At 46.1% G+C, this 23097-nt stretch overlaps 1 long non-coding RNA gene across 2 annotated transcripts in view; it reads left to right on the top strand.

Moving 5' to 3' along the window:
• The window catches only part of LOC136594893 (uncharacterized), a 39280-nt gene extending 16439 nt beyond the window's left edge, over positions 1-22841 (top strand). Inside the window, exons 1-3 of one of the 2 annotated variants that reach the window (XR_010788625.1) lie at positions 20649-20932; positions 22544-22626; positions 22728-22841. This is a non-coding gene — a long non-coding RNA (uncharacterized lncRNA). Of the gene's footprint in view, positions 1-20648; positions 20933-22543; positions 22627-22727 lie in introns of those variants that run through there. The other variant, XR_010788623.1, reaches the window with a different exon arrangement.
• Positions 22842-23097: the final 256 nt, after the last annotated feature.

The following is a 23097-nucleotide window of genomic DNA, read 5'->3' as shown; positions in this document are numbered from 1 at the left end:
AAAAACACGTCATCTAAACATGAACTGGAAGAAGACAACTGACCAAAAACTGTACATTTCAGAAGCAGATTAATAAATCACAGTAATATCTGGTATTTTCCATAATACAGTGTACATAAATACAGTATAATACAATGTACATAAATACAGTATAATACAATGTACATTAATACAGTATAATACAATGTACATAAATACAGTATAATACAATGTACATAAATACAGTATAATACAGTGTACATAAATACAGTATAATACAATGTACATAAATACAGTATAATACAATGTACATAAATATAGTATAATACAATGTACATAAATACAGTATAATACAGTGTACATAAATACAGTATAATACAATGTACATAAATACAGTATAATACAGTGTACATAAATACAGTATAATACAATGTACATAAATACAGTATAATACAATGTAACATTTGTATCACTTTCCCCTCTTTCTCCCTGGCAGACAACATATAAATCCTCAGACATGGCGGGTACAGTGTGTGGGACCCTGAGGGTGCGTTCACAACCAGCAGATTTGGTGCCGAAAACCACACCAAAATCTGTGTCAAACCTCATGCCAAAATCCGCCTCACAATCTGTACCGTTTACATGGATTTGGACACATATTTTGTAGCGCATCTGCACCAATATCTGCCACATGTGAACGCTTCCCAGACCTCCAGCGGTACCTGAGCCTCCCGGGTCTTCTTTCTGTATCTTTACAGGTGGATCCTTTTCTTCCTCTGAAGAATCCAGATGCCTCTTCTTGGGTTTCTGCTTCCCTCTGAGGCCTTTCTTCACCGAATCAGTCGGTGGAACGATGGACTTCATGGCCCTTGATGTTGTCTTCCTCTTCTTCCTCCTTTGGCCTTTGGTTGAAGCCATCTCTGAGTCCAAGACACGTCTTGGTCTTTTCTCTCCTTTCTCCCTCCGAATTTGCTCCATAAAATCGCTCTGCCCTGGTCCAGCAGACATCGCCTCCTTCTCCATCGCCAGTCTCCAACACTCTCAACTGCCCACTGCCGTGACAACACAATTGCCCTGACTGTAACCATGGCAGCAGTCATGTGATCAGTAACTGACCAATCACAGCCAACCATGATAAGTTTGAAAGCGTATGTCCGCCGGTCCTGAGATGGGAGGAAGGACATTTACAGGAATATTATCACTGTTTTCCTCAAACTAATGACAATCTTTATTAGTAAAATGGGAGCTCGTCATATCCGTGTGCTGAAGCCGTCTAGGACTTGGTGGGGGGTGATATTTGGGGGCGACATTCACATACATACAGGTTGTCTTTCTTTCTGCCATTTACTATTATTTTCTACAACATCATTTCATTGTACAAAAACTTCAATCCGTCCACCATATTAAGCTTCTCATAGAGATGAACACCTGTAATAATCCGCTTTGCGGTGGTGTCCTTGTTTGGCAGATTTCCTGTTATGTCGCCATTTCCCCCATATGACATGGGGATACCTGAAATCCAGGCCGGGACTCTTGTATAGATATGGTGATTAATGATAATGTCTCTTTACAAGGTGCCTCAATAGATCTTCTTGTAGTTGGCGCACACACGTTCTGGGTGTCCACATCCGCAATCTGGATGTATGATAGCTGCAATTGTATCAGTATATCATCAGTAACCAGATGCAGAAGAAGCCACAAACCCCTCCAGTATATCTTTATATATGTCCACTTACGGACACGATAATTCATGGAGTCAGGAAGGACATTTTTTCCTCTAAGTGAGCTAAATGGCTGGTTTTTTTTTTTGCCTTTTTTGACCAAAAGGGAGGGGGGGGATGAAACAGACTGAACTAGAGGGACATGGTCTTCATTCAGCCTAACATACTATATATTTTATGTATAACATCATATATCATCAAGAGGGGGAGAGAGAACCACAAAACTAGCAGCAGTGCACAATGCCAGAGGACATATCAGCAAAAAGTCTATAGAATCTACGGAGAAGCAATGTCTGCAATAGAAGTAGTCAAAGAAGGGGGATAGAGGTAGAGAAACCCCTCGTATATCACCAGCTCACATTGGGAGGGCTTCCTAAGGGGTAACTGACAAAGGACACAGTGTACATATATAGCAAAATTACTAATGGCTAAATTTTACACATCTGAAGTAAGTCCGCAGCGTGGCTGCTCCGAAACTGCATCCTAGGTGCGGCAGCAGCGCCTGCCCCATTATAAAGCAATGGGAGAGAGAACTCTGCAATCCTCTGTCACAGTAGCAGCAGGGGATTCCTTCATCCTCGCGGGTAATCCCTTCACCCCCAACGTGCTTAAAGGGATTTCCCCACAAGGATGAAGGGATTCCCTGCCACTTCAGAATTGTCCTATTGATCTCAATGGGGCCGGCGCTGCTGCCATCACCCCCATTGCAAGCAGAGGGAGATATAGCAGGAAGATAGAACATGCTGCGATGTGTTTCTCTCATAGCATCTCATCGCGGTGCTATGCAGGAAAACATCGCTCATGTGTATTCCCCCATTCAAATGAATGGAGTTCATATTTCTGCGTCTTGTACCACACATATCCCGCATGATTTTGTCGCCTGTGTGAAACCAGCCTTAATGTCTGTTATCTTCAGTCAACTAAAGGCCCTTTTACATGGCATCATAATCCTGCTAACTGCTCATTAGATCAAGCAGTTTGCAGTATAATTGTGGAGTGAAAGACCAATCAGCCATAAATCACTGATCGTATCTTTCATGCAGGCCAAGAAATCATTGTTGGTCTGCCGCTGCATTGGCCATGTGAACAGGCAGTCTTTCATCTATGAACAACCGCCTGTATACTGTAGATGGAGGCAGATGGGTCGGAGTGGTCCCCTCCCACTCGGCCACCATTCACTAAGCGATGATTGCTCCTATTACTGTCCTCACTGTGATGGCTGTCGGTCGCTCGTCTCATGTACAATGTGCTAGGTCAGTGATGGCGAACCTTTCAGAGACCGAGTGCCCAAACTGCAACCCAAAACCAACTTATGTATCGCAAAGTGCCAACATGTCAGGGGGCGGGGCTTATCACAACATGATTTTACCCCCGTCATTCTAAAAAGGACAGGGCTGCTTAAAAATAGACAGGGTGCAGATTCTGACTGCTTTTTGGATGTGGAAAATTCTGCAGCATTTCTGCATCCAAAAAGCAGTCAAAATCTGCACCCTGTCTATTTTGAAACAGCCCTGCCAGTTTCTGCCACATGTAAACATACCCCAGTGGTAATAGTGGCCCTCCTAGCGATAATAGTGACACCCCCCCCCCCCCAGTGGTAATAGTGACATACCCCCGCGGTCCCCCAGCAGTAATAATGCCCGCTTCCCCCCCAGCGGTTCCCACAGCAGTCATATTACCCCCCCCCCCCAGTGGTCCACCAGCAGTCACAATGCCACCCCCAGCTGTCTGCCAGCAATAATGCCCCCCTCCCCTCAAGCGGTTCCCCCAGAAATGATAATGCGCCCCCCTCAGCAGTCATAATGCCTTCCCCCCAGCGGTTCCCCCAGCAGTACTAATGCCTCACCCCCCAACAGTTCCCCCAGCAGTCCTAAAGTCTTCCCCCCCAGCGATTTTCCCAACAGACAGAATGCCCCTCCCAGCGATTTTCCCAGCAGTCACAATGCCCCCCCTCCCCCCCCCAGCGATTTTCCCAGCAGTCACAATGCCCCTCCCAGCGATTTTCCCAGCAGTCAGAATGCCCCCCCCCCAGCGATTTTCCCAGCAGTCAGAATGCTCCCCCTCCCCCCCCCAGCGATTCTCCCAGCTGTCAGAATGCCCCCCCTTTCCCCCCCAGCGATTTTCCCAGCAGTCAGAATGCTCCCCCCCCCCCAGCGATTCTCCCAGCTGTCAGAACGCCCCCCCCCCAGCGATTTTCCCAGCAGTCAGAATGCTCCCCCTCCCCCCCCAGCGATTCTCCCAGCTGTCAGAATGCCCCCCCTCCCCCCCCCAGCGATTTTCCCAGCAGTCAGAATGCCCCCCCTCCCCTCCCCCCAGCGATTCTCCCAGCTGTCAGAATGCCCCCCCTCCCCTCCCCCCAGCGATTCTCCCAGCTGTCAGAATGCCCACCCCTTCCCCCACATACGTACCCCTCCTCCTCGCGGGAGCGCCGCTCCTCTCCTGCCTGATCCCAGGTGCATACCGAAGGCAGTGTGCTGCTGTTGGATGCCTTCTCCCCCTGCTCTTGCGGAACCAAAGTAGGAGACGTCGGGGGACGGGGGAGAAGGATCCTAGCTGCACACTGACTCACAGTGTGCGCCGGGATCAGCACAGAAAGCAGCGCTGAGTGAATGTCAGCAGGGGAGCCGCGGCCCCTGCAGGCATTCACTAAGGTGGTGATCGGCCGATGGCGGCGCGTGCCAGCAGGGAGGGCTCTACGTGCCGCCTCTGGCACGCGTGCCATAGGTTCGCCACCACTGTGCTAGGTTATTATCATCCGGCAACGTTTCGACTACATGTCTTTTTCAAGCCTTTTATGTTCCTTGCCACTGTAGCGCAGCACCGAGGGGAAAGCCCCCCGCCCTCCCCCCCCCCCCCCAGCATTCGACCACCCAACTCCAGTCTATTACTGCTAAGCACCCGAATCATCCTTCAGCAGTGCATTTTCAGTGCAGGAGGAACTAGTAGAGAAGTCGGGCGCTTAGCTACAGCGTGAGACAGTAAGGCCCAGAACTTGAAGATGTCACAACTTCCATACAGATAACAGCCCGGGGTTGCAGTATGCGGGAGGCGATATGGACCATGCTGGTGTAACCTAGGTATTTTCTGTATATAATTATATATGTACAGCCGGTATATAGTCATACAGTGGTGTAGTAGTAGGTGTCGCATACTAATACTCAATGACCACATAGTTTAACGTTATGATCAGGTCCTCAGTATGGGCGGCTTCTCCTGCTTGTTGATAGATAGCGCCCACTTCTCATCACAACTCAGTCTCCTGCCTTTTTTGATTTCCTCCACTCAGAACATCAAAGATGGGAGACTGAGCCGGGCCGATGATGAAGCACTGTCTTATCACCAAGCAGCTGAAGGTACCCGCGCCGCGCCAAGGATCTGGTCATAGTGCAGTCAGTCAAAGAATTTACTTTCATTGTGTTCCTCATTAGTCTGCGCTCTGCAATGACTTGTTAGGTTCAATCATGGCACAGCGCTCGCATAACTCAGCCATAGCAAAAGAGAGGATGCCTTGCCAGCTCCAGACACTGCAGTAGCAGGGTAGCATGAGGGAAGGCGGAGCGCCATAAAGTGGGATGAGAGGTGGGTGGTAGCAACAGTTACATTCCAAGTAAGGAGTGGACTGGAGAATGATAAAGAGGCATCCTGTGTGATAAGTAAGGGGGGGAGAACTATTAGGGTCATACTGTGTGATAAGGGAGGGAACTCTTTTATGGCATGATTTTTGGGTATATATATAATGTATTGCATAACGTTTGTAAAAAAAATTTGTGGGGGGATTGGGAACAAAAAAGGAAATTCTGCCATTTGATTTTTGGTTTTCAGTTTTACGGCGATCAGCGTGCAGAATAAATCATGTGATAACATTATTCTCTGAGTCAGCACGATTCCGGTGATAACAAGTTTATACAGTTTTTTTATGTTTTGTTATTTTTGTACATTGAGGGCTCAGTCACACGGGCGTTTTTCACACGATTTTTTTGTGCGCATAACGGATGCGCTCAAAAATTCATGTGACGGAAACCAGCGGCATGGCAGAAAAAAATGCTGCTAGCAATGTTTATCCGCCCAAAGGACTTGGTCACACGGGCTTTTTTACGCTCAAAAAGAGCGCTGCCTGCTATCCTCTGCCACAGCTGTGACAGAGGAGAACGATGCTCTCCCATTGAATTCAATGGAGCCGGCTGTATGGCAATGGACTGCCGGCAAGCGCTGTATTAATTTTGGGGAAAGGGCTTCAAATATAAGCCCTTCCCTGAAAACAGACCTAAAAAATAGTTAAAAAATCTATACTTACCTTTTTGCAGCTGCCTTGGCTCAGCCGCATCCAGCCGGCTCTTCTGAACTCCTTTCAGTAGTATTCAGCTGAATGGGCTGCCTCTGATTGGCTGAGCGCTGTGACCAGAGGCAGCTCTCACGCCGACTGGTGTGTATTGCTACTGTACGGCCCGTTTCGCCTGTATGCTGCGGTTGTTCATGGCTATGCTGACCACTCCATATGCGCCCAGCACCTCCTCCCCTGTTGACCTTCCTGCAGTTTCCTGCAGCCAGGCATACCACAGTGTCAGTATCCAGGATAACATGGGGACGGCCAGAGTCACATACCAAGTGCGCTCTCGCTACATACGAGATGTACATCCAACAGAGAAGATCTCGTCTTACGGACGACAGTATGCGATCTCTTCCACAGGGAGTCTCTGGACTCATCGCTCCTCATCTCTGCTCTGCAGCGGGTAAGCTCGTGCAACGGGCATTTACCTAACGGCTAGCCCCCCTGAGATGACCACCTGTAGCTCCCTGCAGGCAACTTTAGGGCGACCTCCGATTACAGGAGAGCCGCAGGCTGAAGCAGTATACCTACTGACAGCCAAATCGGGGGCGATTACTCCCTACTGATCCTCCTCAACCTCTCCGCAGCATTTGACACTGTCGACTACAAACTCCTACTCAGTATGCTTCGCTCCATCGGCCTAAAGGACAAGGCTGGGTCCTCGGCCCCCTCCTTTTCTCTATCTACACAGCCCCTATTGGACAAACCATCAGGAGATTTGGCCTCCAATACCACCTGTATGCTGACGACACCCAGCTATCTCTGCACCTTTCCTCCAAAACATCACCAACTGTCTGTCTGCTGTCTCTAACACCATATCCTCTCTCTTCCTAAAACTAAACCTCTCTAAAACTGACTTACTGGTGTTTCCACCCTCCACTAACCGACCTCATCCTGACATCTCTATCTCAGTGTGTGGCGCCACCATAATTCCCAGACAGCATGCCCGCTGCCTTGGGGTCATATTCGACGCCGATCTCTCATTTACCCCCTAAATCCAATCTCTCGCCCGAACATGTCAACTGCACCTCAGGAACATCACAAGAATCCGCTCTTTTCTCACTGTGGACACGCTAAAAGCGCTTATTGTTGCCCTCATCCACTCTCGGCTTGATTATTGCAACTCGTTGCTGATCGGCCTCCCTTGCACCAGACTCTAGCCCCTCCAATCCATCCTGAATGCAGCAGCCAGGCTCATATTCTTGTCCAGCCGCTACTGAGATGCCTCTGCCCTGTGCCGGTCACTGCACTGGCTGCCCGTTAAATACAGATTTCAATTTAACCTTACTACCTTCATCCACAAAGCCCTCCACAGCACAGCTTCCCCCTATATTGCCTCCCTCATCTTAATCCATCAACCAGCCTGGGCTTTCCGCTCTGCTAACGAAACTAGACTGTGCATCCCTCTAATTCGAACTTCTCACTCCCGCCTCCAAGACTTCTCCAAAGCAGCACCAGTCCTCTGGAACGCACTATCAAAGGCTATCCGGGCAATCCAGGACTCGAAAAACTTCAAGTATGCTCTAAAAACGTACCTGTTCAGGGAGGCATACCGCATTCCCTAAACAAACTCCTCTGTACGCCACCTGATAACATGCTCCCTGACCTACTGACTGCAATCCCTGCTAGGCGTCATAAACCGCTCCTGCAGTCATAACGATTCTGCCGTCACACGGCTAAATGTCTGACCATTGTCTGTGTATAGCATCCCTCACTCTCCACCCCGCCATACTGTGCACATGTCCAGCCCTTTACCTTCTGTATCCCCCCTTTACTAGTAGTATGTAAGCTCGTTGGAGCAGGACCCTCACCCCTACTGTCTCCATCAACTGATTACTATGCAACCATGGTTCTGTAACTTTTGTACTTTTGTCTCTTTGTATTCCCCCTGTCTATGTAAGTGCTGCGGAATATGTTGGCGCAATACAAATAAAGATTATTATTATTACTATATTGCTCCCCCCACAGACGAGAGTGACGTGCAGCCAGAGAGCATCTTGTTTTTCCACACAGTCCAGACTTGTTGGCATCTAGTGGTGTTTCTGGGTCCCAACTCCGAAAGGGAGATGGGGGTTATAGGTATGTCTATGGGGCGCCCCTCCAGTCAGCTCTTTTCCATGCCGACCCACTGTGAGTCCGCTCCCTCTCGGGCAGTCTTGGAACTACAAGACATCTTGTGTTTCTAGGAACCTGGACTGCTAGTTCTATCAGCCGTGTCCGTACGGACGTGGGTAGCTTGTCGTCTGGACTACAGGCAAGATACCGGTTGAGACAGAGTCTCTTGCTGACCCTGATGGGTGCAGAACAGGTCAGGTTTTTTCCTATATTGCCGACGGAGAGATGGTGGCCGTAAGGAGTACTTGGAACCAGAGCAGTCTCTAATTGCGGATCAGGTTTAGGGAGCTGATCCTCAGCAAAACTAGTTCATCCTATTCCCTTGTGAGACGAATCGTATAGTTAAGTTACCACGGTCAGTGGAGTTCAGGCGGACAGATCCAGAAGCACGCTGCGATCCTCCTGCATTGTTCTCCCTGCAGTATTGCTTGCAGGAGACTGTGAAACAGTCTATGTCGGTACTGTCTGTAAATTCTTAGGGTTCGTCCCTCTCTACTGCTGCTGTTTCCTAAAAGGGACCAGCGAGAGTCCCATACCAGTGTACCCTTGTAGCCTTGCTGCTAGGCAGCTAATCCTTTGGTGCCTAGTGGAGTCAGGCGGTTGCAATGAAACCATTCCAAAGGATAGACGTTTTCGAAAGTCTATGGTTTCATGCTGAAAGTGAATGCTGTGGATATTGTCTCAGGATCACGGAGCTGAAGGATCTCTTCAGGCAGGTCTCTTTTCGCTTTTCAGCTATCAGTCGCCATCACGAACGGGGGTTGTTGGGTTACCCAGCATCAGGGTCATGCTGCGCTTCAGCTATGCGTCCTGGGGCCAGAGATCAGTCCTGGATCCTCCCACATTCTGGGGGCAGTCCGCTGCGTATACGACTTCTTCAAGATAATTGAACCGGGACCTTCACGCCGCAAGCCTTCCAGCCTTGGTCAACATGGAAAGCCGTTGTAAATTGCAACGAGTGACTTCTTTATTGGCATCTGGAATCGACCCGCTTGCTTCCTCGTGGCAGGACTGTGAAGGTGATATTGACAACCTGGGGTATATCGACAACTAGATCGACTGTTGGAAGGCACCCAACTGCCTGAAGTTTTGGAGCTGATGGCTCCACAGCTCTGTTTTGGATGTCTATTTGTACCGAAGGTTGTCATCAGGAGACTGTCGTTATCAACCTGTATATTCTCTCACTGCCGATGGTATTGGGATCCACTTCAGTGAAGTATTCGGTGGGCACCTTTCTCTGTAGTGCTGCGTCCCAAGGAATGCTCCGGTGGCAAGGGGGCTCGGTCTGACTACGCAAGAGTAACTCTTTCAGGTAGCATTCTTCAGTCGCGCTGGCTCACTGCTGGTAATCCTGGCAACTCCAAGTGGATTCCTGCTTTTCCAAGGTGGAGTACTTGCAATGGCTCTGCTTCGTGGCAGTACAGGGTTACAGTGCCAGGAAAGTTACACTCGCAGGCCGTGTTACGGCTCATATTACTCGGGCGGCGGGTGCCTCGTCGTAAGCTCCTTAACAGGAGTCTTTTTTTCCTCCCGGAGAATGGATGGGACCCTTACTCAGGCCCCTTCATGCTCCTTCTCTGAGCATGCTGGATGCCTAGGCATCCATTAACGCTAGTAGCAGTTTAAGCGCTGATACGCTGCTTTACACCTGCGCCTTCTTATATCCCCCCCCCCCCACCTTGGGTACTAAAAGGTCCCAAGGTCTTTGCTGTGTCCCCCAATGATACAGACGAGAAAACGAGATTTTTGTAATAACTTAGCGTGAAATCTCTTTTTCGTCTTGTTCATTGGGGGACACAGCACCCACCCAGTTTGGGTCATTCGAATGCAAGAATACCATATGTGTAATTTTATTTTTAATTCTTTATTTTTTACAAAGTAAAGGGAGAAAGGTGGGGTTGTGGTGTTTTTATTATTATTTTTTTTTTTTTACAATTTTTTTTGTCCCTTTAGGGGACTTGCATAATTTTTTTTTTCAAATTCTTCTAATACTCTGCTATGCCTCAGTTGTTTTGAATGATCGTCCAGTTTTAATCCTAAGTAGTCCAGTATTAAGATCAGAGGGGCAGCAGGTGACGGATGTGGGGCAAACTCCCCTCGAAGGGCATCCCAGACCTCGCATGCTCCTCCCAAAGGAGATCAAAGGATGACTTTCTGAATTTTTTTTTTGTGATGAGAGCCATAGGTCCCTGAGCAGGGATGTTCCATAAGAGGCTTGAGCTAAATGACTTACGATTCAATTTTGCGAAGAAATAGTTAATTCCATCAATGTGATTGGCTGGATTGACTTATAATATTGGGACACATCGGGTAAGTTTATTCTCCCACTCTGTCAGGAGACGGTGAGCTATACACGGTCTTTTATGCTTCCATGTGAACCTAGAAAAGCTTGACTTGGGATTCTGGGAGATATATCGGGAGCATTTGTAATTTATGAAGAATTTTGGGGACCATGTAGGTTTGTAGAAGGATCTTCTCAAACCAGAAGAGCATCGGTAGATTATAAATTTGTAAAAGTGAGGCTATTTCTTTGAGGAGGGGTGGAAAATTTTTGTCATAAAGGTGTGCTAGATTTTTAGCAATCTTGATCCCCAAGTAGTCAATGCAAGTTTCACCCCAGGTGTATTAAGTTGATGTTTGACGTTTTTTTTTGCAGTATCTGGGGGTAGAGTTATGTTGAGCGCAGTTGACTTTGAGATATTTACTTTGAAATGTGACACAGAGCCATAGGTTTGTAGAATGCTATTGAGATTCAGAAGGCCTTGTTCTGAGTTAGTTAGAATAAAGTGTCATCCACAAAGGCCTCAGAGTTAAGCGAAAGGTGATTTAGACTAATTCCCTCAATACCCCTACTCCGCCGTAGTAGTTGGAGAAGAATTTCTAATGAGAGGATGAATCGGGTCGGGGAAAGAGGGCATCGTTGACGTGTTCCTTTAGTGATGGAGAAGGGAGGTGAAAAGGAGTCGTTCATTTTAGCGTAGGGGTTGGAGTATAATGTAAAAATGGCTTTAATTAGAGATGGTGGGAATCTGAATTTTTCCAGGACTGACCGCATGAAGTTCCAATCTACTCTATTGAACGCTTTTTCAGCATCAATTTCAGTAAGATTAGTGGGATTTTGTTGTTTTGTGCGTATCTTATTACATGAAGGAGCTGTGCAGAGTTATCTTTTTTCCTTTCTACCAGTGAGGAAACCCAATTGTTCATCGTTAATCCATTTGGGTATGAAGATGTTAATCCGCCTTGAGAGGAGTTTCGCTCATATTTTGATGCCTAAATTTAAGAGGGAAATGGGTCTATAACTTCCACATAGGAGCGAATCTTTCCCTTCTTTGTGTATGAGGGTGATGAAGGCTTCCTGTGTTTGTCTGGGTAGCCAGCATTCCTTCAAGCCAAAGTTAGACTCTTTATACAAGCCTTGTAACAATGACTGGGAATTCAAAACAAAGCCAGACTCGATGTACATAGAGCTGTTTCAGGGTGTCTGCCCTTCATCAGTGTACGGTAGGAATCTGTGGAGGTATTATTCCATCTCCCTTATTTGCATATTACCCAGAGGAGCATGAATGGCCTTTTGAGTCTCCTCACTCTCTGTCTGGGTGCTCTCCCTAAGGAGAAAAGATAGCGTTTCTGACCCCTGTCTGGGTAGCTGCGCACATTGCAGCAAAGCATTAAGTGACAGAGCCAGATATGGAAGGATTGTTTCCTGGAATTTTTAGTAATGTGCTAAGGGAAGTCCCTCCGGTCCCGGACTCTTGTGTAGTGGGAAGCTATTTAGTATGGATGTTGACTTTTCCAGGGAGATTGGAGAGGCCAGAGAGGCCGCCTCATCGTGACTCAAAGGGAGATCAAGCAAAGCCAACATACTCCAGTTTTTTGTCTTTCATTTCTTCCAAGTGTCTGGTGAGGTCAAGTTGTTCAGCTTTGAAGATTTGAGCTATCATTGTTGTTTCCTTGTGGGTCTTTCCCATCGGGTCATTTATTTTCTGGGATATGTGTTTTTCCTCTAGCTTCCTTTATTAAGGAGGACATAAGCCGACCTCCTTTGTTACCGCGTACATGAAGTTGGTGTTTGTAGTACAGAAGAGATTTTGTAAATCTACTGTTTAAAATATCTTTAAGCTTTTCTCTTAATTCAGTTAATTTCACCTTTTTTTGTTTCGACAGCTGTTCTAAATGAGAGATTTCAGTCAGAATGACTTCTTTCTGCTTGTTTTTTTGTTTTTTCTGTGCGGCTCCTATAGCTATGAATATGCCCCTGATACATGCATTGTGCGTTCCCCACACTAATGGGTGTTTATCTGGAGTCTGTGTGTTTTCCTTAAAAGTTTTTTAGTTGGTTGGTTATGTTTTTAATTGCTTTTTGATTGTCTAGAAGAGACTTGTTCAGCCTCCAGCTCCAGGCCTTGTGGACTGTAACCGGACATGGTCAGGGACCGTTAAGTTTCCCATAGTAGATTTTTTAATTTGCTAAATCAATGAGGAGGAAATAAGAATGTAGTCTATTCTGTGGTATGTATCGTGTACGGGGGGGAATATAAAGAGAAGTCCCTATCTAAAGGGTTTGATGTTCTCCAACCAGGGGCGTAACTATAGTGGGTGCAGGGGATGCGGTTGCACCCGAGCCCAGGAGCCTTAGGGGGCCCATAAGGCCTCTGTTCTCCATATAGGTAGCCCAGTACTATTAATAAAACATTATAATTAGGGGCCCTGCTACACATTTTGCATTGGGGCCCAGGAGCTTTAAGTTACGCCTCTGTCTCCAACCATCAGAGAGCTGTAGGTTCTGCAGCATTTTATGGAGTTTTCTACATGCTTCTTGTAAGTTCTGAGACTTCTCCAAGGAAGAGTCCAATATGAGGTTTAGGGTGAGATTAAGGTCTGAACCTGCTACTATTTTGCCTTCTGCAAAGAGTGAAAGTTTCTTCAGGGCGTCTGTAAGCCGGGCCACCTGATTTTTGTTCGGGACATCTAGGTTTACCAATGTGACAGTTTCTGTTAAAATTTTGCCTTTTAAGAAAAGCCTTTATCCCCTTTATCAGACAGATGGCCATCTAATACAGATGGGACGGAGGAGTGCAGCGCTACAGCCACCCCCTTTAGCTGCGCTGGTAGGGTGGTTGCTAAAATACCACCTAACAAAGGGCCGTTGCATTCCAGAGGGTTTCCTGGAGAAACACAATAGACGTTTTTAGCTTCTTTAGGAGGCATATTACTCGGCTTCGTTTTTGTGGGGTATTTAGACCTTTAGTGTTTATGGCTGTGACGGTAAGTCCATTTATCATTTTAGTTTTCAGGTGAAGACTAGCGCCGGCGTAGGATGAGTCGGATGAGTATGTCGGGCCGGGACAGCCCAGCCTGCTTACCTCTCTTCAGGAAATCAGGGGTTTAGTTGGGGGTTAAACGGGGAAGAAGGGTAAAACCGTTATAAACTCGAGACAATTTTAAAAGTCTGACGGACTGCAACGTTTACTCACAGTAACACAGTCAGAACGATGGGTTAAAGTTGGAACCATGGTGGTGCGCACCAGCTTGATGCAACCAGCCACTACCCTAACTTAAGACACTTTTATTGTATTTTATTGTTAGTAATGCTGCATTTATTCTAATCTATTGTATTAAGCAGGTCAAGTGTACTTAGAAGTTTAACGATTGATATTGAGGGAAGAGAGACTAGGTGCATCTCGGCCACAGGGGCAGGGCATACCAGCAAGGGCTGGGGAGTGCAGGGGGGGTGGTATTCAGCCCCACCTCCGCACGCTTAAACCATCTATGGCAATCATACGCGCAAGGGTCGTGTGTCTGCCAACCATAAACAAACTATGAACATAACTACTAGAATAGTACTAGCAGATTGATCCATTGACCTATAATGCGTATAAGGGGGAGGCCAGATCCAGGCAACATCCCTTCAATTAGTTGAGATCAAAGCAGACAGCAAAGTACATAAGATAAACTCCAGTATGACATAGCAGTGGTCATTCAAATATAAAACGTAAACAAGAAATATTATGATGAGGACTGTTATATATAATCAATAGTAACAGAGTATCAACAGCGTCACTTTTGTCCACATCAGTGGTAGGACTTACTGATTGCAAGAGCCGCTAGGGATCTGAACTTATTCCCAAGACGTATTCCAAAGAGCAAGAAGAGGCGGCAGCATCCAAGTTTAGCAAAGTAGAAAATGTTCTTTATTCCCCCATGACAATAAAAGTTGACAGCAACGTTGCTATCCTTGGGAAGTCTTGTTAAAGATCAGGTCCTGCAGTAAAGATGGTAATGATGCCCCGTCGCCAGTATGGGTGGAAGGTTGAGGAGCTTCAAGTGGCATGTGGTGACGAATACAAGACAGGCTGATCTCCTATTTTTTGGGAGATTTGGAGCAAGATATCTCCTTCCAAGGCGTCTCCATTACTGTTTTTGGGCAGGCTTCCTTTTCTCTCAGCGACATCCAGGAGGCAATGTGGATCGGTGTTAGGCCCGGGATAGGCCAAGCCCTTTCCAGATCGGCCGGGGTGTGTATGATGATGCTTTTGCCATCTTTGTGAAATGTTAGCCCAAATGGGAACATCCATGCATGTTGTAGATTTTTGGCCCTGAGGGCTTTCAGAAGCGGTCTCATTTGCCTTCTTTTAGCTAATGTAAAAGGGACTAAGTCTTGATACAGCTGGATAGTCGATCCTTGGTAGTTTAATGGGTCTTTGTCTCCAGTAATATTGCTTGTGTATCATTTAAGGAAAGGAGCATGAGCACCCGTCTGGAGCATGAGACTCAGGTGGACCCTCGATCCTGATATTGGTGCCTCCGACTTCTGTTCTCTTGTCTTTGATAGGATTTTTACTCATTATGGTTGTATTTTCTTTCTCCCTAGGTGAGAACGCTCGACTGCGATGTGTGGAGGTATTCAGCCCCGGAGTGTATCTGATGCTCTTTGTTTAGCATGGGGCGCTGTTTGCGGTCTGCGCTGGCAGTTAGACAGAAGTCTCCATGTTGTTAGCAGGATCAGACTCCACCGCCTGGTTCCCGCAGCTGTTACTGCACCAGCTCTCCTCTTGCTCCCTCCGGCCGGCAGTGCCTGCTTCCGGCTGGTGATGGTTCTGCTGAGAGAGCTTGTAAGGGACAAGTTAACTGTAATTGTGTAGGGAAGCGTGCTAAATTCTCTGGTTTGTGCCGTTTCCTGCGGAGCTCGCTCTCTGTGCGTCTACGCAGTATGGTGGTTTGGCCACGCCACTTGTGATGTGGTTTTTAACACAGATTTTTCCCTGTTTAAAATTTGCATTATTTCTGCTATGTGAGAACGAACCGTGAGGGGCATTCTGTGAGACAAATAGGGGAGTGCAGAACCATAAGGGCCATCATGTGTTATGAGAGGGAGGAAAACCATAAGTGGCGTTCTTTGTCACGAGGGGGAAGGCCATGAAGGGGCATCCTATGTGATAAGTGGAAGGAAACCATATATGAGGGACAGCGCTCCAACAATCTCCACACCAAATGTATAGAAAAGGGAACAGGACTTACCCGGTGTCAGTGTGATGACCATACACTAGGTCCCCCACTGACCCCTCCACGTCCTTTATAGCATATGAAAAATGCACAAAAAGATCCACAAATCCTTTCCTTATATCCTGAAAAAACAGGAGAGCCGCCTGGCCAGTCGTCCCTCCTCCTCGAGAAGGTCAACCTGTGGGATAATGCAGAAAGGAACAGAACAAAAAAGGAGCTCGGCGCTCCAGCAGGAAAGACCCGATGTAATCCTCCGAATCAGCAGTAATGGTCTTTATTCCATAATAACACAGTACAAAGCGTTTCGTCACAAGAACCGCGACTTTCTCAAGTACAATGAACTTACACTTCTTTCATCTATTTATACAAAATTTAGAGACTCCCATATCGGCCGCCCTTTAGAAGAGCTCTTTCTATCGGGTAAGATATAAGTTCCAGAGTAGAATATATATAATCACTATTTTGTCTTTGGGGGGTTCTTAAAGGACTTCTTATAGTTTCAGGCATAGGGATAGGGCTCTCATTAATAATAGTACTACACACAATGGTGTCAATGGTAACCATAGAATGGAAATTAACCTCTGGATTGCATAAAGAATTGTCCACAGTTTGTGATAAGTTACGTTTAGCTATAGGTTCTTCTGATATTCTAAAGTTACTCCACCCCGTTTGTGTCATATTATCTCTATTTGTCCTATTGTTACCTTTGGGTAATTTATCTATTTGTCTTAATCTAAATCTACTACCTTGTTCTCTATGGAAAAATTTAGATTTTTATCTTTACCATAATCTACTTCTCTTTCATTCTCTCTATTATTCTCAGTCCTTCCTACATGATCATACCTTTTGTCTTTCCTTTTCCAGTATGGATTCCTATTGGAGTGATTATAATTAGTATATACCCGAGTTTACCCTAACCAAATGCAGGGGAAAGAATGCAGAAGTTCTCCTTTCATTAGGATCTTCAATAATCATATCTCTGGATCTATGTGACCTCTGAGGTCGGCTACTTTGTACTTTTTTCTTTGTAAAATCCTTAGAGAGTCCAGATTTGGTATTGAAATCTCTCAAATCACGGATTAGTTTTTTCATCTTACACATACATTTATTCTTTTCAGTTCTATACATATGGTTAATAGCATACAGTATTTCTTCTCTACTGCTGTGCATCCCAAAATCTAGGACTGATTTAAAACCAGAAATAGACAAGTCTGTTCTTTTTGCAATCGACTTATCTAACATTAATGATGAAAAAGTGCCCAACATTAGACTCCATTCACCAGAGAATTCTTCATCCCTGGGAAATCTGACCCTATAGGCACTCTCAAGCCTCTAGGGGTCAAATGATTCTCTCTATAAACCTTAAGAAATATCCAATCCAATGTATGCCTCCATGTATCATATACAGAGCCTTTCAGAGAATAGGCTTCCTTGGGTAAGGATGAGCCAGAAGTTTCAATAGTCCATCCTAAATCGCCCTCAAACACATGGAGGATAGATGTCACATAGATTCCTTCAAGATCCTTATTATTTGCCACAAACAATATTTATGGATATATGAGTTTCTAAATGTTGTTTAAATAGATGAAAGAAGTGTAAGTTCATTGTACTTGAGAAAGTCGCGGTTCTTGCAACGAAACACGTTGTGCTGTGTTATTATGGAATAAGGACCATTACTGCTGATTCGGAGGATTACATCGGGTCTTTCCTGCTGGAGCGCCGAGACCCTTTTTTGTTCTGTTCCTTTCTGCATTATGTGATAAGTGGGGTACCATGAGAGTGCTGTGTGATGTGGAGGGGACAGAACCCTAAGGGGTTTCAGCAGTCTGTGAGAAAGCGTGGTACATGCAGTGGTCTGTGGTAGGAGAGGCTGGTGAACAGTGTGTGAGATTATTTATTAGGGTTAGCCGCTGGTTGGCACTGTTAAAAGGGGGCAGCAGAATTTGGGGTTTGCGCATATGTTGCGCATGTGCTGGGGAAGCGTGGAGCTAAAGAGGTCTGTTGCAAATTCTGCAGAAACAAATGATGGCTGGAAGAAATTGTCAAATTGTTCTGGGCCGACTACAGATGAAAACCAAAAGTGAACAACACTAATCAGATATGACATCACCTGTGATCCCTGGAGGTAATTGTGCTGTAAGACTGGGTTCACAAGAGACGGATTTGCCATAGAAATTCCATGCGGAAATTCTGTGCGACAAGTCCGCCTGCGGCACCTAATCCCAGGATTAGCCAGCCATCTGTACGAGATTGTGCAAAAATCTCGTCCACATGGGGCAGCCAATCCGTTGCGGCAAAACCGGGCCGAACTGGAGATGCGGGGCAAAATTGACAGCCGCAGCATCTCAATTCTTTTTTTTTTTTCCCCCACTGCAGCCTCACTCCTCTCTATGGGGAGAAAAAGCCGCAGCGGAATGCCAGCAGCCAGGGCAAAATGCCGCAGGCATTGGAGCTGCGGCTCTCCCACAGAAATCTTGCAGTTTTTCGGTGCGGCCAAACTGTGAGATTTGCAGACAGATGCAGACAGCAGAGGCCGGAGGAGGGGGACGCAGGTAAGTAATTGTGTTGTTTTTTTTAATGTATATAACGGGCAGCACTGCAAGGGGGCTAATAGGCATTCTTATTACCACAAAAGGGACACAAACGACATTATTACTATAACAACACCAGGAGGAGTATTATTAATAAATACGGGCCAGGGGCATTATTACTTATAGGGATTATTTGCCCATTTTTTTACTATTGAAGTTTGCTCTGGACAAGTCATCCATAGTAGATAGATAGGGTCTACTGCTGTCCATCAGCTATTCATCCCGCCTGTTGTCCAGTGCAGCGGGCCAAATGTTGTCATAAGATGATGGGGAAGAAAGTGCGAACGCTGGCTTTATTTATTGAAATCAATGTGAGAGCCACACTGAGGCTTCACTTCCTGCTTCTCTTCTGCCAGTACTACCTCCCTGTGCTCTTATTACAGCATCCGGCCTGCTATACTGAGCAGAGGGCTGATGGACGGGGTTCCCTAGCGGCAGACCCCGTCCATCAACTGCTACTGATCTATACAGAGCATAGGCCATCAGTGAAAAAATGGGCAGACAAACCCTTTGAAAGGGGGCCGGGAGAGTCATTATTACTAAACGGACACCAGGAGGGGCATTATTACTGAGTGGTGGCATAACAGGGGGAACAAATTCTGTGTGGGGAGCATTAATATTGGCACTACTATGTGGGGATTACAATGAGCACAAAAAGGAGCTTAAATTACTAAGTGGCAGATATGGCATTATTACTGTCTGGAGCAACATGAATGGTGGCATTGTGTAGAGATATGGAAAGGTAAAATTAGAGTTAAAGTTGTCTGTCAAATTCTGCAGAGACAAATATGTGTGAAGGAGAAATCATGATTGTGGTCTGAGCGGGATGGAGAAGAAAAGGAAAAGTGAAACACCCCAATTAAAGGGGACATCACCAGTGATTAATGGAGCTAATATACTATAATCACTTACACAGCCTGTCGAGATCCATTATACTGGTGCTGTGAACTGGTATCTACCTCTCTATGGCCACAGTATGGGTGTAACATTGGTCCTTGTATACTTTTTTTCAGTAACACTTTAGGGGTATTATGTGGTCACAGTCTGTAGGTATTTTTTGGCTGTCATATATTGTTATTAGTTATATTAATCCTTGTAGTGGTTTTATTCAGTACCTCCGGTAGCTTAGAGGCGGGAGCTGTCACAATCCCAACCCCGGGGCTTTGCTCTACAGGGCCAGTGTGTTTTCACGGCCCTGCAGAATGAAGCCCAAACACCCAGGACATGAAAACAATAAGGGGTTAAGAGAAGCCAGCCGATGATGATCATTGATGTGGTGGAGGCCTAAAGGGTAGAAATAGGCGGCACCTTAATATATACCTGCAGCTCTAACATGTTCTGTGCTTCGTAGAAGATCTGCTGCAGTGAGCTATCCACGCCGCATAGATTTCTCCCCTCCTACAGTCAGCAGTGCTGCAGCTGGCGGTTTGCTGACGCCTGCCTACTTGTGTTCATCCCACTTGCTGCTAATTTGGCCCCAGCTACAATATGGGCCCACTTTATAGTTTTATTCCAGGGCCATTTTGTGTACCAAACCCACTCACACAGGGAGACATACAGATGACCAGTCAGCAATTTTATGCTTGTTGAAAGTCAAGGATCAGCGGACAAATGAGCGTTGACTTGTTTGTTGGCTGATGGTTGTACTTCTTACACTCCCCAATTGTGGGACAAGCCGTGTAAAAGTTCTTTACTTGGGAGGTGAGAGCTGTCACGTCTTGCTGCATGCTCAGCAGTTAACGATATAGATGGCCACTGGAGCCCTAGGCTTTATACACACACGGTGGGCTGCATACAGATATAGTATTGGGGGTCGTGAAAACACATATGGCTGCCTACTAAGGGATTTTCCTCTTAGGGAATAAGTCGTCATGGTCTCCAAGGTTTCAAAACATGATTATTGTGTAGAGATGTAGTAGAGCCAAGCGAGTTATCAATATTAAGGCTATGGTTACACGGCAGCATGGGTCACATGACCAAAGATCTTTGTGTAACCCTTCCACTTCAGTCTCTCATTAGTGCCAATGCGGTTGCAGCACATGTCACAAATTCTTGCCACCTGCAGCTCGCAAAACAATAGACACCAAGACTGGAACTTTTGTCGATCTGCGGCTCGCAGCAACTTGCCACCCGTGCCGCCACGTGGCCCTAGCCTTAATCGCACAACACGTTGGTGTGTTCAGTGAATTCAGCTCTGCTCCTTCAATGTATTTATCTTCTCCGCAGTCGTAATCACTGGTTGCAAAGCAGATAATGGTCCTTATATTGTCCACAGTTGGTGTGCAGCTCCTGACAGCAGCGTGCTGGCACATTGTCCCGAATCTCTGCTTTTTTGTGATGACTGCCTCCTTGAATCCTTTATTCTGATGGTTGTTGGAGTCAATCTTACACTTGTTTTCATCAGAGATCATCATTGATGCAACAAGTCTACAGAATCCCTGCAGACCAACGTACAGAGACAGCAAAGTGGTCATCTTCCACGCAAACCCACCGCTCCCAAGAGGTCTTCTGTCCCAGTCCGTTTGGTCATATTATACATAGGAAGATAATTTGCTGTGTGGTGCTCAGCCAATCAGAGCCAGCGTTTCCTGGAGGCGGGGAATTTCCAATCCCCAGCCAGAAGACTTGCCTGAAGACAAGTGTCGGGGATCGGGGAGAAGATGCAGTGGAGCTGACAGCGCTTCTTAGGTGATGTAAGTGTTTTTGTTTTCTGCAGCTAGGGCTTAGTTTAGGGCTCTTCCAATAGGATTTCCTACTGTAAAAGGTTCATCACACCGCACATTTTCATACGATGCAACAGAGAGGAAGGCTCCTTAGGAAAACATGGGCTGCAAAACATCACAAGTTGCGGGCATTTCGCGAAGCCCGCAAGGTTCTTGACTCGCAATGTCGCATGCTACAAAACATCAAAAATGCGAAGAAACCCAAAGGAAAGAGATCAGAGGTGGGCAGGAAATATAATGTCACTCGCAGTCACCAATAACATGGTGGATCAGCCATCTGCAGCCGGCGGCTCTCCTGCTGTTCTTTAACCGCAGTGTGATGGGAGTTACATATCACAGTCCACTTTATGTAGTAGTACAAGTACATTGTTAGGGTTTTATATCATTGAAGCTTAATTTATATAAAACCCTAACAATATACTTGTACTACTACATAAAGTGGTCTGTGATATGTAACTCCCATCACCCTGCGGTTACAGAACAGCGGGAGAGCCGCCGGCTGCAGATGGCTGATCCACCATTGTGTAACGAAAGTTCTACAATTTGTTTACTAACTCATTGTGTCAGATCATCGTTTTGCTGTCAGTAAAGGGGAACATTCTTCTTTACATCCAGTTCGGAAGGGGTAACATCACTCCTTAGGTAGAGAGCACCAAAAAGGTGAGTGAGGAGATGCATAAGGCCATCCATGCTCCTCTGGGCAATATGTACATAAGGAAGATGGAACAATACCTCTGCAGCGTCACCTATTGGATGGCAGCATTCCTTCAAATCAATGCTTAACCCTTTATATAACTATATATTACGGGTCAAGCATTCATTTAAAAGAATGCTGCCATCCAATAGGTGGCGCTGCAGAGGTATTGTTTCATCTTTCTTCTTTACATCCAAAGACTAAAAGCATGTACAAACGTAATACTTTCCACAGCTGTGTATCCAGTCTACTCAATCCTCTGTGTCCTAAATGTCAGTATCAATCTATCTTCTGTGCTGACAGTTTGCTACAATGTATCATCTTGGGGCCCAGACTTGGATTGCAGAGGATTGTATAGACTGAATTTAACTGTAGCAAAGCCTCAACTGTAGGAAATGTTGCGTTTGCACGGGTTTCAGCCTCTGGTTTCCAATCATTTATACCAATAACGTAGTGCAATTTACTTAAAGGGGTTGTCCATGTGTAAACTATTGCTGTCCTATCCTTGAGCTAGGCCACCAGTAGTAGATTGATGGGGCTCCAACTGATCAGCTATTCAGCGGCCGATGCTCACCTGCTCTCATATGACTTCTGCAGGAAGCAGACAGCTCTGTTCCCACTGCAGTGGGGAGGTTTGGTATTTAAGGCTATTCATTTCAATGGGAACTTAGCCTGCAATATGAGGCCGGGCCACTGCTGTGGAAACAGAGCTGTCTGCTTCTTGTAGAGATTAGCTAGTGTACAAGCATATCGTCCCAGCAAACAGCAGATTGGTGGGGGTCCGGGCAGCAGACGCCACTAATCTACTATTGATTGTCTATCTTAAGGACAGGTCATCAGTGGTTTACAACTGGACAACCCCTTTGTCTTCTCTTCTATTTCTACAGATTGAGGCCAGAAAAGAACAAATTTCATAAACAAAGAAGGCGCTGAAAGAAGCTGCGGGAAATGACCTGGAGAAGCTGGTGTAGTATGTAGGATGCCCTAATTGTCATCATAATAGGGTTACGATTGTGGTGTGCACCATGTAAATGAGCGTGCAGCTATTTCTAATGGAATTTTTCCTTCCAGATCCCCCTGTGTATTAATCCTTAGGATTCCGTATATCAGCTACCATTATGATCAGTTCATACGAGCTGTAATGACGACATGTGATGCTGGGAGGAAAATTCATCAAAACTGGTGCAGGTGAAAACTTTGACTGTGGGGATCCAACCACTGGGACCTCCACTGATCTCAAGAACTGGGGTCCTTATGGTCCCACCACAGCAGAGATCTTGCATGTCTACTACCAATTCATTTAAATGACAGCACTGGAGATTGCTCGGCGTTTATACAATTTCAGCATTGTCATTGAATGAATAGAATGGTGCTGCACATGCGCAATCTCCTCTCCATTCATGTAGGGATTTTCAGAAACTCTATTTTCGGGCTGGGTGGG

The sequence above is a fragment of the Eleutherodactylus coqui genome, unplaced genomic scaffold (assembly GCF_035609145.1).
Source record: "Eleutherodactylus coqui strain aEleCoq1 unplaced genomic scaffold, aEleCoq1.hap1 HAP1_SCAFFOLD_109, whole genome shotgun sequence".
NCBI classification, from domain to species: Eukaryota; Metazoa; Chordata; class Amphibia; order Anura; family Eleutherodactylidae; genus Eleutherodactylus; species Eleutherodactylus coqui.
The sequence above is the reverse complement of the archived record's forward strand: the minus strand, read 5'-3'. Positions and strand labels throughout refer to the sequence as shown.